The sequence below is a fragment of the Saccopteryx bilineata genome, chromosome 3 (genome assembly GCF_036850765.1).
Source record: "Saccopteryx bilineata isolate mSacBil1 chromosome 3, mSacBil1_pri_phased_curated, whole genome shotgun sequence".
In the NCBI taxonomy this organism is placed as follows: Eukaryota; Metazoa; Chordata; class Mammalia; order Chiroptera; family Emballonuridae; genus Saccopteryx; species Saccopteryx bilineata.
This window is the reverse complement of record NC_089492.1, coordinates 112,558,203-112,572,230: the sequence shown is the minus strand read 5'-3', so window position 1 is coordinate 112,572,230 and position 14,028 is coordinate 112,558,203. Positions and strand designations below refer to the sequence as shown.

At 43.0% G+C, this 14,028-nt stretch overlaps 1 pseudogene; it reads right to left on the bottom strand.

The window, feature by feature from the left end:
* Positions 1-6,809, bottom strand: part of LOC136329843 (small ribosomal subunit protein eS4, X isoform-like) — a 32,728-nt pseudogene extending 25,919 nt beyond the window's left edge.
* Positions 6,810-14,028: the final 7,219 nt, after the last annotated feature.

Sequence of the window (14,028 nt, the reverse complement as noted above, 5' to 3'; positions counted from 1 at the left end):
AGTATAGACTGAAGGTTTCTCATGATATCTAATGTTTGGCCTAATGTCAAAACAAAATAAAGTAGATAAAAGTGAACTGGTTAAAAAGGAGAGAGGGGAGGGGAGTAAAAAGGGACAAATATATGCCCCACATAGGTGGGATACAAAACTGAGGCTCATGGACACAGATAAAGGTAAAGTGGTTACCAGGCGATAAGGGGCCGGGGAAGGGGAGTAAAGAGGGACAAACGTACAGTGACAGAGAATGATCTGACTTTGGGTGATGAGCACGCAACACAATCAACAGTTCAAATGCTCTAGAGATGTTCGCCTGAGACCTACGTACTGCTATTGATCAATGTCACCCCATTAAATTTAATTTCTAAATAAAAATATTTTATCAAAATGGCATATTAAAATTCAAATAAAATTTTCGAGTAAGCAAAATATAAGCTTCACATCTCTTTTCATGTTTTTTTTCTTTTATATATTCACCAAGTACACTTTTCCTAAGGATCCATTCCTTTGCAGTGAGACGAGACCCCTGAAGTCTGCTTTTAACCTATTGTTCTATTTCCCCAGTAGATGGCACTCTGTTACAGCTTTCAATTACTACCTTCTGCCTCCAAAGTACAGAAGGCAGTCCAGAAAATAAACATAAAGACAATGTGGGCAGCATCGTTCAGCAAACACAGATAAATAAGAGAAACTTTATATTAATCATGCACCTAAAAATCCATTGTTTTTTCTAAATTTTAAACAATTAGCTTCTACATGTAAATTGTCTACATGTAAAGTAATTAGAGTGTCTTGATATGGACACGTCAGACATGTATGTTAGAGTTGAGTGAAACCCTTCAAAATTGTGAAACGTTGAGATTGTAGGTGGTCTAAATGATGCTGCCCATTGCTGTTTTAAGAACATTTAGAAAATCATTTTCTGGATAATACTGCCAGGATCGACTTCTTGCCTACATGGGATAAAACGATTTTGGTGCCTCCTTTTTGACAATCCTTCCCCCATAACATTATCTTCCTGCATAATCCTCACATTCAAAAATTGTTTGGGACTTTTTTTCTTCTTGAAAAAGGTCATTTCCAAATAGTCCACGCAATAGCGTAGCGGAGGGGGGGAGGACGGGGACAAGGGGGTCTATCATGCCCCGGGCGCCACTCGCAGAGGAGCGCCAAATGGTCTCCAAGACAAACAAAAGCGTAGTAGAAGGAGAGTGGGCCGCCAATACAGTGTCATGCCCCGGGCGCCAGTTATGTTCGCTACGCCACTGATTCCACAGTCAATTAAATTTGACCACTTTTAATTATTTTGGAAAGAATAGAAATCAGCGATGCATTACAATATTTTCAGCCCATGTGCTCTGCCCCCCGACTGGATGTTTTTGCCATGGTGGGTAGAGCATGGCCGATCTTGTAGGGAGATTTATTCTTGTATACTGGCAAGCAAAAGAGTAATAAGTGAGGTGGGAAAGGCCTCTAACATTGGGAAACACGAGCCTTTACAAGTTTGAATTCACCTTCTGAGAATGGTAAAATGAGCAAAGATCTCACCAGCTCACATCTTAAAGAACCAGGCCCCACTTCAATCCTGGAAATGAAATAGGAACCCCAGTTCTATCCACATAGATTTTATTAGTGTCGGTCTTGCTGCTAGAACCATCCCCTGTCTTTACTTGAATACATTCTTGTTCTCTTATTGGGACACCCTGAATTTTAGATTATACTCTAAAACCACACACTTGAAGATCACTTGCGAGATCTTCTAGATTAAGTTTCCTAGTTGCTTAATCCAGTCTAAATTGGGTTTTCTGTGACTTGTTCCTTCAGCTCCCTCTGGTGGTCAAAGCCTCACCCACAGGCCACAGAACAAATGAGCTCTGAAGCTTAGCTGGTTTATGGTCCCAGTTTAGGGGCATCCTAAAGACCTGATGATACAGGCTTCATAGGCGGAGAAACTATGCCATCTGGGTATCAGGTTAGGGTTCTGTGGGCCAGCCCTCACTGACTCTGAATGACTTTCATTTTAACCTTCAATATGTTTTCTCCACAGCCTGCAAATCTGTCATGGGAACTTGTAAATAAGGATGATAATAATTCTATCAGCAGCCTATATATCTACTGTTTCTACAGTACTATTTAAGTTTTTCTTTTCTCTAATAGTTGTTGAGTGTTACTATGTGATGTTCCCTGTTCTAAGCACTTCTCTTATATTAGTTTACTGACTCCTTAAATCAGTCCTGCAAGGTTGGTATGATTATTATCTCCATTATTTTTTTTTTAAAAAGAAAAGATTATCTCTGCCCTGGCTGGATAGCTTAGTTAATAGAGTGTCAGGCAGAGAACAAACGTTGCTGGCTCGATCCCAGGTCGGGGCAAATACAGAAACAGTCTCTCTCCCCATTGCTCTCTAAAATCAATCAATCATTTTTTTTTAAAGAAAAGATTGTTATACATCATCTCATGTGCAACAAGCCAGAGAGAACAACATATATTCATCTCTCTGATTCATCCACACAAGTCTGTGATTCAGATGAGCGGCTGAGTCCCTAACGAGGCATCAGGCTTGTAGCGGAGGCCCAGGCAGGTCTTGCTGCAGGAGCTATGGAGCCCAAGGAGAGGTGTTTTGGCTTGTGGGGGACGCTATTACCAAACTTCCCTCAGAAATGTCAAACCAGGACTTTTAGGAAGTTAATCAGTAACACATGGGTAAGGGCCAGCCTCCAAACAGACTTAGAAACAGAGAAGAGAAAGGATCTAAATAGCACATGACATGTGAGATGGGCCAGCGCTGTGATCTTCCAGTGAAAGAGACAACTGTCCTAGTCTGTCTGGAACTGTGGAGTTTCCCAGCATGTGAAACTTTCAGTGCAAACACCAGGAAGTTTCCAGAAAAATTAGGATGAGTCACTCCATCTTCCAAAGAAATTCAGTTCTACTTTGAACTGCCAGAGACTCCGGGGCTCACAAAACTCATACTTTCATTGATTTCCATCTCCCTCCAACACTATAACAGGGACAGAGCCTATGTATCAAGCCCCCTGTCACTTTCTAGGGGCTTTCCCAGTTGGTTTTAGTACAAAGAAAGGGAAACCCTGCTTCATGCAAACAGTTGCTAACTTGTGGAACTTATTACTTCTAAAAATAGAAGTAACAGAAAATACTATCTGTTAAGTTTGGGAGTGAAGGCTTGACCAGGTGGTGGTGCAGTGGATAGAGCGGACTGGGATGCGGAGGACCCAGGTACAAGACCTCAAGGTTACCAGCTTGAGTGCGGGTTCATCTGGTTTGAGCAAAAGCTCCCCAGCTTGGAACCAAGGTCCTGGCTCACGTAAGGGGTTACTTGGTCTGCTGAAGGCCTGCGGTAAAGGCACTTTATGAGAAAGCAATCAATGAACAACTAAGGTGTTGCAACGAAAAACTGATGATTGATGCTTCTCATCTCTCTCTGTTCCTGTCTGTCTGTCCCTATCTATCCCTCTCTCTGACTCTCTCTGTCTCTGTAAAAAAAAAAAAAAAAAGAAAAAGTTTGGGAGTGAAGGAGTTCAGAACATGCTACCCAAAATATGGCACTTTGGCATATTGATTATTTTGAGTTAAAAGCACTTAATAAACAGTAGATGCAAGAAAGGAGATAAAATTCCCATGTGAAAGGTGCCCTCCCTGTACCAGGAGGAAGAAACATTCTTATCACTGGAGTTGTGAAGTCAGGGTTGAAAGAAATCTGTATACTCATACCTTGGTAAAGTAACATCTTCCTCTAGTATTCCCATATATTTTAGTTACTTTTCCACTATTCCCACTCTTTTTTCAACTTAGCATTTATGTACTTTGGCTTAGTCCCTTCTATGGGTCCTCTTCTTCTTCATTAATAAAATTCATATTTGTATGTTTTTCTCCCATTAATCTGTCTATGTCAGTCCAAGCCGGAGATCCTAGAAGAGTGGAGGAAATTTTTACTTCCTTTATAAGTGAACTACTGAAATTTAGATCTCTAAAAGATTGAGAACATTAAAATGTGCATAAGGAAAGGAAGTGATATCACTCTTTGAATGTCCCTCTGGCCTCTGTTAGCCAATAAAATGGCCAAGGTGGACCAGAGGTCTGAGTCAGTGTAGCAACTCTGTACAGCAATGCTTATGGATGGTCGGGGGAGAAAACAACGAACAAATAACCTTGACTGAAATAAAAATATAACTGAAAGACTATTTTTAAAATAAAACCAATTCGATAGAGCCAAGTGATTTTATTTACCTTTTTTTTTCATTTCCATATTTAAAATACTCACAAGAGTCAAGAAGGAAGATAATTCCAGTCCCTAATTTTATAATCTCCTTCTTATACTTTGTTAGACATCAAATAACAAGACACCCTGAGTGGATAGGCACATAAAATCCTATAGGAGAAGGGGCCTCCCAAGGACCTGCCTCCTGGAGAGCCATCCCTGGTTGTTTGGTAAACCCTGCCACCCAAGTCCCACCTAGCTACAGTTTCAGACAATTGTCCTGAACCCTGAGCTTGCCATACTTTTTTTTTTTAGATTTTATTTATTTATTTTAGAGAGAGGAGAGAGAGTGAGAGAGAGAGAGAGAGAAGGGGGAAGGAGCAGGAAGCATCAGCTTCTATACATGCCTTGACCAGGCAAGCCTAGGGTTTTGAACCGGTGACCTCAGCATTCCGGGTCTATGCTTTGTTTGCTGTGCCACCACAGGCCAGGCCAGCTTGCCATACTTAAATCCATCTTCTCCTAACTCTTGACTTTTGGCTCTCAACTCTGCATTTAAGCTCTGCTTTTAGACCCTGTAGACATAATGTTTAAACATCTTCTTTAATCATCAAGAGTTTAGCTACACAATTTGTTTGGCCTGAACTTGGATTCCTGGGGTCCTCCTTGGAATCTCATTTAAAAATTCACAGCCTTAAGCCTTGACACTTCAGACCCTAATCCACTATCCAGTTACTTAGCTGTAATACCAGCCTTTCCTACAGGAGTCAGTCAACTCCATGTGCCTCAGTATTTTCAGATTAAAACCAAAGTAATCACTGCCCATCTCTTAAGTATTTGGACTCCTCAGAAACAACTTCAGAAACCCACGAGGAAGAGTATTATGCACCTAAAAGCATCTTTCTACACAACATTACACTTAACTGTGTTTAAAAATAAGCCCCATTATTTTCAACATAAAAAAAAATTAAAAAGACAATGCTGACCCATGTGAGCAAGACAATTAGAAGGATGTAAATAAATATTTTGAACTATTAAAAAGAAAGGTACTGTCTAAAACTGATTTCCAGACTTGATTTGTATTTATGTCTCCAGGCTAAAACCAATCAGTAGTACAGCATTAGGAAACCTCCAATAAACCCCATTTAATACAATAAAATTATGACCCTCATTATTACTCCAAAGGAGAAGACACACGAAGTGGAGACATCACTGCCTCTGGAAAATTGCTAAACAGAAATAGTAAAAATGACCCAGGCAATTGATTGCTAATGAAACCTTGTCTCTGCTCAGCACTTTCTTCAGAAGTATCTGAGTCACCCCTTTGGCACCCTGGAGGTCTGCCTTTGTACAAGTTCTGATTCCCAGGTTCAGACATGATGATGCCTGGTGAGAAGGATCCCCATCCAAGCAATAAGACATGCTTTCTGATTAAACGCCCTTTGTATCTTCCAGTGTCTCTTTCATTTGCCCTGCCTCCCTTATATCTCTCTGGGATAAAATTCATTCAATCTTTTAAAAATAAAACACACCTGCTTAACCCTGACACAAAGCAACTTCCACTACCCTAGTTCTTTTCATAGCCACGCGACCTACTAATGCGGAACAAGCAGAGATTGAACAGAAATCTCTCCCGACCGTTGCTTTATCCATTTAACACATTTGAACCTGTGATGATCTCAGCTGTCCCGTGCCTGATGACTAAATGAGTTTGAGACAGTGACTGTCAAATGCTGGAAAAGGAATGATTTATGCTAAAGATATATTTGGTCTTTGATATACCCAGCTTCAGAGGGAATAAAAGAAGTCGTATCTGTATCAGTATTGTGACAGCAGGCAGTGTCTAACAATGGGACTACCCACCTATAATTTAGTCAGTCTGTTCACTAACTGAATGCATTGGGTTTCCATCTTCGCATTCACCTTTTGCTCTTGGGTAGGTGATCCTGCAGATTTTTATTTGCATTTATTTCAGCTGCAACATTTATCCCATTCCCTGCTATCCTAACCTGAGACCTTATTGAAGCTGCCACTAGGAACCATGGAAATAAGCGATCGCCTCAGTCAAGACCGGACAAATGAGCCCAGCCCACTGCTCAGATGATGTCCGCTCCAGCCCGGCCCCTCTCTCAGAAACGGCAACTCAGAAATTTTCCAGTTACCCACAGAGAAAACTCATTTCCTGCCTGTAATCTGATTACCACTCTCTCACTTGAGATTGTAAACTGGTTTCATAATACTGCACTCGCAGGGGGAGGGGTGCTGGAGAAGAAAGATAAAACCGATTTTTAATTGTTTTAACATGCACGGGGGAGCGGGCACAAGTCAGAACTGAAACACGTCAAACTGTAAGCTTTAGAATACCAATCACATTTAAACACTGAATTCTGGTGGCTATAGATTTGCCTGTTTTATCGCAGGGATAATTTCATCAGCTCACCATATCTGAAAGACTGGCATGGATCACGACACTAAGAGACGTGACTTTTTGTATCATTGCTCCATTGGATCTTCTGCTGCCCCGGGAGCTGTCCCTCGTGGGTCCAGGAACAGCAGCACTGTTTTCCAGGCTGCACGCTCCTCTAAGCCCCATGGCTCTCTGGGATCAGTCCTGTCCCGGGCGGCACTGACAGAGCGCCCTTGAGCCGGTCCACCCTCCAGCTCCCGTGTGGTACATTCCTCTCCCCACTCCCCACCCTAAATGTTGCTCACAGCCCCAAACACTGACTCCTACTAGGTTTTTCTGAAAACACGTTAGCTGGGTCTTTGGAAATGGAGATGGAAGCAAACTGCCTCCAAGAGTTTAGATACCTAGGAGGAGAGAATTCAAAGGACACACGTTTACATCACAGGGCAACGGAGCGAAATGGTTTTTATCTTGTCTCCCTCCTCTTTCCTGTTCTGTCCTCCTGTCTCCCATCAGGTGTCCGTTGCCCTCCAGCTGCCTCCACAGCTCTGCAGCCCCTGTAATGTCGTTTGCTTCCCTATGCAAAAGGCCCTGTTCTTTTCTCTTCCTCCAACAACCATGCTTCGAACAACCATCTGCAAGAATCATGCAGTGATCAAGCTGTGTGACTCTCAGCTACAAGAGACAGAAACTCAACTCACACTTAAGCCATGAAGGGAATGTACAAGGGCAAACTAACTCCAGGAATAGATGGACCCAGGGATTCAGACAACGTCTTCTGAAATCTATTGCTATTTCTAAGCTCTGCCCTATCGGTCTGGGCTTCCTTTGAAGGTGCTGCCTCTCTCTCTACGGCAGAGAGAACTACCAATAGCCTTAGATTTACTCCACCCTGACAGCTAGTCCCAATTATTTCAATAAAATTCCTTGGTGGGCCCTGATGGGCCTAGCTTAATTATGCACCATCTCTGAACCCTTTACCATGTCTGGGTGGATGAGGCAGTACAAAAGGGACAGAGGACACTGGGAAGTGTGGGGATGTAGATGCTGTCTTGTTCCCGCTGGCTCGGGCGCGACTGTTTGACTCCCTGTTTGGGCATCAGTTTACTGCCTCCCATAACTTCCCTACTAATCAAAGGCGAGACGTGACGTGGTCTAACACCGCAATGCCGCCACAAAACTGCTGTTCTCATAGTGAGTCATATGGAATGTCCAGGTGCTTGTTAAAAATGCAGATTCCTGGGCTCTACTTCAGACCTATTGAATCAGAATTGTAGAAGAACGAGACCTTACTAGTTTAACAAAGGCCCAGGTCATTCTTTTTTTTTTTAATTTTTATTGATTTTAATTTATTTTGTTTACACATAGATTTAAGTGTCCCCCATGTTCCCCTCGACCTCTCCCTTGCCTCCCTCCCCTCAACGTCTTCCCCCCTTCCTGTCCTGTTCTCTCTAACGCTGTGTTATATATATATAATTTCACTACTCTCTTTCCCTTCTCTGATCCCATAAAAGGCCCAGGTCATTCTTCCATACTCTGAAGTTTCAGGTCCACTGCCCAGATCTCAGGGGCTGGGATATGGCCACCACACTAGGCGTCTGATTCCCTCCTTCCTCGGGCTCCGTGCGAACTCAGTGGCATCCGCTACACAGAGAGGGTGTGCGGGCCGAGACAAACCTCATAAGCATGCCTTGAGGGCCCCGAGGGTGAGGCCTGGAGATGGAGGTCCATAACTGCTTGTCAGAGAAAGGAAGTCTGGAATAAATATAGGAAGCCAACATGCTGTCATAAAGGGGGTTGGGGCTGGAGAAGCAAAAAGCAAGCTATGAAAGGGCTGCATGGACAAAAGTAGACAAAGTCTGGCTGAATTCCAAAGAAACAGGGCAACACCTGGCTGGGTTTTGTTCTGTCTTTTTGAACTTGTGCTGACCGGCTGTAGGAGCTCCTGGAGATTGCAGAAGCAGAACAAATCTGTTGGAGAGATGACAGGAGAACAGCAGACACAGGCAGAAAGAATGGTTTTCTCCTTTCCTTCCCCCTCCCCCCCAAAGTACAAGCTACACCACAGGTCACTGGGAACACGCAAGCTGCTCTGTAGGCTCAGGAGGACAGCGCCCAGCACGCCACACGGGAACACGAGGACATGCATTTCGCTCTCTCAGTCCGTGCTGTCACTTCTTCTAGCACCTGGAACAGCAGAACATGCTTAAGAGGAAATGGAGTTTCTCTTTCAAGGCTAAACAGGCAGCCACATGGAACCCTGTCCCTCCTTCCTCTTCCGTCACATAAAGCACATGGCTAAGACAGGGGGCTGTGGGGTTGGACGGGCCTGGAGTGGAATCCTGGATCTGTTGCTCCCACACTGGGCCGGTTATGTCCCTTTCAAAGCTAAGGGTTTACAAGTGTTTCCATCTGTAGAGGGGCAAATGACGACAGTGCCTGCCTCAGTAGGACTGTTACAAAGATTCCATGAAGAAATGACTGGGCTGTCCCGAGCACTGAGCTTCATCTACATCTAGATTTATCTTGTAATTTTTATTATATGCTGCGGGCCTCCAGCAAGGCCCTTCCAATTCACGTAGCAGATGGAACTCAAAACCTTTCTAGATAGTCAGCAGTTATTGAACTGAAGGACTATGAGAAGAGGAAGAACCGTAGGGAGGTGAAATGCAGGAACATTTGCAGTATAAGTTAAGGAGAGCATGGATTTATTTAAAAGGAACTTGAGTGGCTTTCACACTAGTTTATGGAGACAGAGGGGTTTCTGATTTGTTCCACTGCCACCTGTAACACAGAGTAAAAAAAGAAAAACAGCAACACATCAACCAATTTTCCTAATAAACAGGAAAAATACATACAGAATGAAAGGATGAACACTGTCAGAAATAGAGCTAGGAATCAAAACCAGTTTCCCAACAGGCACTCACACTTCCTTAAAGGGGACAGGTTCCCTAATGTCATCAGCTCTGCTCTCCACTCGGTCTCAGCCTCACTCTGCCTCTTCTCCTGGTCCCGCCAATCCCTTTTGCCTTCTGGCTTGTGGTTCTGGAGTTTACTGCACCTCAGACTCAGCTGGAGGGCTTGTTACAACAGCAATTTCTGGGTCCAGCCACAGAGATTCAGGGGCTCAGGGATGGAGCCTGAGAATTTGCACCTTTCACCAGTTCCCAATGATACGCTGCAGCCGAGGGCGGGGCCTCACTGTGAAGAGCGCTGGCCTAACTGCACCCCTTTCGAGTCACTTGAACCTCTTTGTGCTGCAGGGGCCTCATCTACCAATTGAGAATAAGAACACCTATTTGATAGGGTTCTTGTGAGATTTAAATTAGTTACTCCTCAGAAAGTGCTTGGAACACCTTCTGGAATTGACAAAGCCCTCAATAAATGCTGTCCAAACAAGCCATAATCCACAGAGGGGTCTGCAATAGGATGCCCTCTGCGGTCTTTGCTATAAAAGCTCTTGATTTGCAGAACTCAAGTGGTATCTTCAAATAGGTTCTTTTCTCTTCCTTGCTGTCGTCAACACATCCTTTTCAACTATATTAAAAATAATACCTACAACTTATTGGGTACCACTGCGTGCTGAGAATATGGAGCACTGACCAGGCCTTCTCTGTCCCCTTCGCAACCTCCCTGTATGTGGGGCTGTCATCTCACTTCTGTAATTAAGGAGAACAGGCTTCAAGAAAATTTAAATATCTTTTTTTTTCTTCTTTTCCAAGGGAGAGGTGGGGAGATAATCAGACTCCAATACATTCCCCAACCAAAATCCACCCAGCAACCCTCATTTGGGACTGATGCTTTGCCCATCTGGGGCCATACTTGCAACCAAGCTATTTTTAGCTCCTGAGGCAGAGGCTCCACAGAGCCATCCCTAGCGCCCAGGGCCGATACGCTCAAACCATTCAATCCATGGCTGAGGGAGAGGAAAATAGAGAGAAGGAGAGGAGGGGTGAGGGGTGGAGAAGCAGATGGTCGCTTCTCCTGTGTGCCCTGACCTGGAATCGAACCCGGGATATCCACAAGCCATGCTGATGCTCTACCACTGAGCCAACCAGCCAGGGCCGAGAACGCAAATATCTTAAGTGTCTTGCTCATTGTCTCATAAGCTCCAAGTGGCAAAACTGGGATTTGGACCTCATGAGCCCATTTGTTGGCAGAGGCTATGCCCTTCACCACCCAGGACATTGCAAATAGGTTTCATCATCCAGTTATCCCATCTGCTAACAGCTGCCTAGGGCACAGAATTCTGAGGCATGAATATCCTGACTCAAGGAAAGAGATTGCTGGAATTGATTAGAAATGTCTAGCTGCCATGCAAGCTAGAGACGGGGGGTGTCAAAACATAGATCAGATATTTGCTTTTCCTGCACTTTGCTATGGCAACACAGAAGGTGGTAAAGGTTTCCTAATTTTATTGAAGATTATATTTAAATACACACAAATCAGGTGAATGCTCCCAGGAGTTGCTAATGATTTCAAATCTGCAGTCCAGCTCCCCTGCTCACTGTAATTTAATTTGAATGGTATTTCAGTGCACACCAATGAAGGCAAATAGTTGTGTGACTAAGCCACATCTATAGATAATCCCAAACCATTTTTCTTTGGTTTTAGAGTTTCAGTGGGGATAGAGTGCTTTAAAATTGTCAATAGACTATCTGACATAATTGATAGATATTTGAGCAAGTTTCTGGACAGTATTTAAGGATTTAAAGAGGAACGAAATCTTCAGGTAAAACTTGATAAAACAAAGCTTTAACTTTCTGAAAGTGACTCCTGGTTGTATAAAGGTATTTTCCACTTCCCTTAAGTCCATGGTTCTCAAACATCAATGCATGGAAAAGTGACATTATGAAATTTATTTAAAAAGTAGATTTCTAGTTCCCTGCCTCATCCAGATTGTTGGGGTAGGAGCCAGGTAATCTGTACTTCAAACAGGACCAGAAGGTCTAGGACCACACGTGGGAAGTCCTGCTTTAAGCGATGCCACAGAACAGCAGTGCCCCATTTTTTTCAGTATGAGGAAACCGTTTCTACTCAAATTATTACTCAGACATCACTTGGTAATAATTGAGAAAATGCAGAATGGCAAAAAACAAACAAAAAAAACCTGTAATTCATTTTGTAATGATTATAGATAAATGTGTTTTCTTTACCACAGTAATGTGTATATAAATATCTGAAAAGGAATAGGAACTCTGTGTGAGAGATAGTCTATATTCAATGCTCAGTGCACACATAGATTTAAAATCTTTTGCAGCTATCTCTGCAAACCTTTCATCCACCCTTCCCACAATCCTCTGCCCACCCTGCCTGGAGAGGTCCACAGACCAAGTCAGGAACCACTGACTACAATTTTGATTCCTGCTTACTCTCTAGCACAGTTGTCACTTGGCCTGCAGATGGGCCATCACTCACCTGAGTGGGAGAGGAGAAGAAAAGTCACATTCACCAGGGCCTTAGACGACAGAAGAGGATCCAGATTAGCAGCTTTCCATACACACTTTCATTAAAAGCAGAAATCCAATTTCTTCTCCCATCGTCTGCACCAGCGAAGGAGAAATGCAAATTTAATGAATAAATTCTCATTTTACTATAAAATCAAATATCTCCATGTCATATCTCCATTCTAGTTTTTATGCTTTATGTGGCTAGCACCCACATTTGTAAATAATATTGAACAACAACAAAAAGAAAGGTGTTTGGCATCTGCTGTGAGCAAAACACTATGCTGAGTAGCATAAAGAACCCTTAAAAATCAGCTTGGGTTGAATACCAGGGATTCTCATCATTAAAGAGGCAATCATTTGGATATTTTTTGGTTGGTACCTATTCTGTTTGCTAAATTCAAAACTCTTATCAAGTTTCGAAAACTGAGAAACAGGAAGGCAGGACTGTCCTTCCTTAATAAACAGGTTACTGGTTGAAAGAGACGTGGTTTAAATAAGATTATAATTCCAGTTGCCTTTTGCTTTCATCTCACATTCAAATTCACTTGGGTTCCCTGAGAATTCCCTGAGAAGATATTGGGAGATACTGGTCTCCAGTTAAAAATTCACAGAGAAAATCTATAAAGCACGTGGACAAGGAAAACACAATGTATATATGTATAAGACAAAGGAAAAAGACACCACAACAATTAACAAAAAAGAAGTGTTTGCCTAGTGTCGCTGTTCAGCCTAGCACTGAAGGACTGGCTTGACATTACAGCATGTTTGTTTGATATCGTCATAAAGGGTAACAAAGAGGACTTGCTCTGTGGTAAAAGCCCAAACTTAATAACACAAGGACAAAAGCACTCAGAAAACTGGCTTAATCGACTCAGTCCTGATCGTTTCTGGCTAGGTATGCTTGGATTTAAAACCATCAGGCGCATAGATGATTGAGCTGTAGTTCATTAAGAAAGCTTGGAGGGTGATGAGAAAGGAGAAAATGAGAACTGCTTCATTGGGAGAATTTTTTTAATGCTATTTGTCTTCATGACACCAAGGAGAAGCACAAGGAGATTCAGCGGGTACATTTAGTTTGCAATGACCTTTCACCTCTGCTGATCTCTGACCTGGCTGTTTCAATCACACAGACACAGAAGCTGGGAGGCTCGACAAGGAGGTGTTTTAGGAGACAGGTTTTTGTTTTGTTTTGTTTTGTTTTGTTTTGTTTTGTTTGTTTTTTTGCAGTGCGGTGGATAAACAAGAAGTCGAGAGGAAAATCTCTACAGCAAGACAAATTGCCTCCGCGGTTTAGCTGACAAAGGGTTAACAGGGTATCAGGTCCAGTTTCCTGCTCAGCAGTTTAATTGCTGCGGGCCAAGGAAACATTTGAAAGAGAAAGGGCTGTTACCAAAGACCTCATTTTTCAAAGACCTGTCAGAAAGCTAGTTCTGAATGGGTCTGATACAGAAACAAGGAATGGGGTCTGCTTCCCAAGTGAAAGATGGGCCCCTGTTGACTTGTCCTCAGAAGGAATTCTCTAGTCACTGGTTATCATGGTCCTTCCATTTGTTAATAGATTGTTTCCCAGGAGAGGTATACTGCTAAGGGGGCTGAGGGCTGGCGGGGTGGGGGTGGGGTATATGATTTTACAGCAGGATTCCCCAAACTGAGCAAGTGTCAGAATCAGCAGGAGGGCTTGATTCAACAGACCTGGTGTAGCCCAGAGTCTGCATTTCTAACAGTTCCTAGGTGGTGCTACTGCTGGTGGTCGGAGGACCACTGTTCTAAATACACTTCCCAGTCTTCTTTCTGCCTTAATAATTTCTCTCTCTCTCTCTCTCTCTCTCTCTCTCTCTCACACACACACACACACACAGATACACACACAGAGATACACACACACACACCAGCATACAAAATGTTGCATATTATGTCATAAAATATCAATTATCATTACTATTGTTATTATTAAT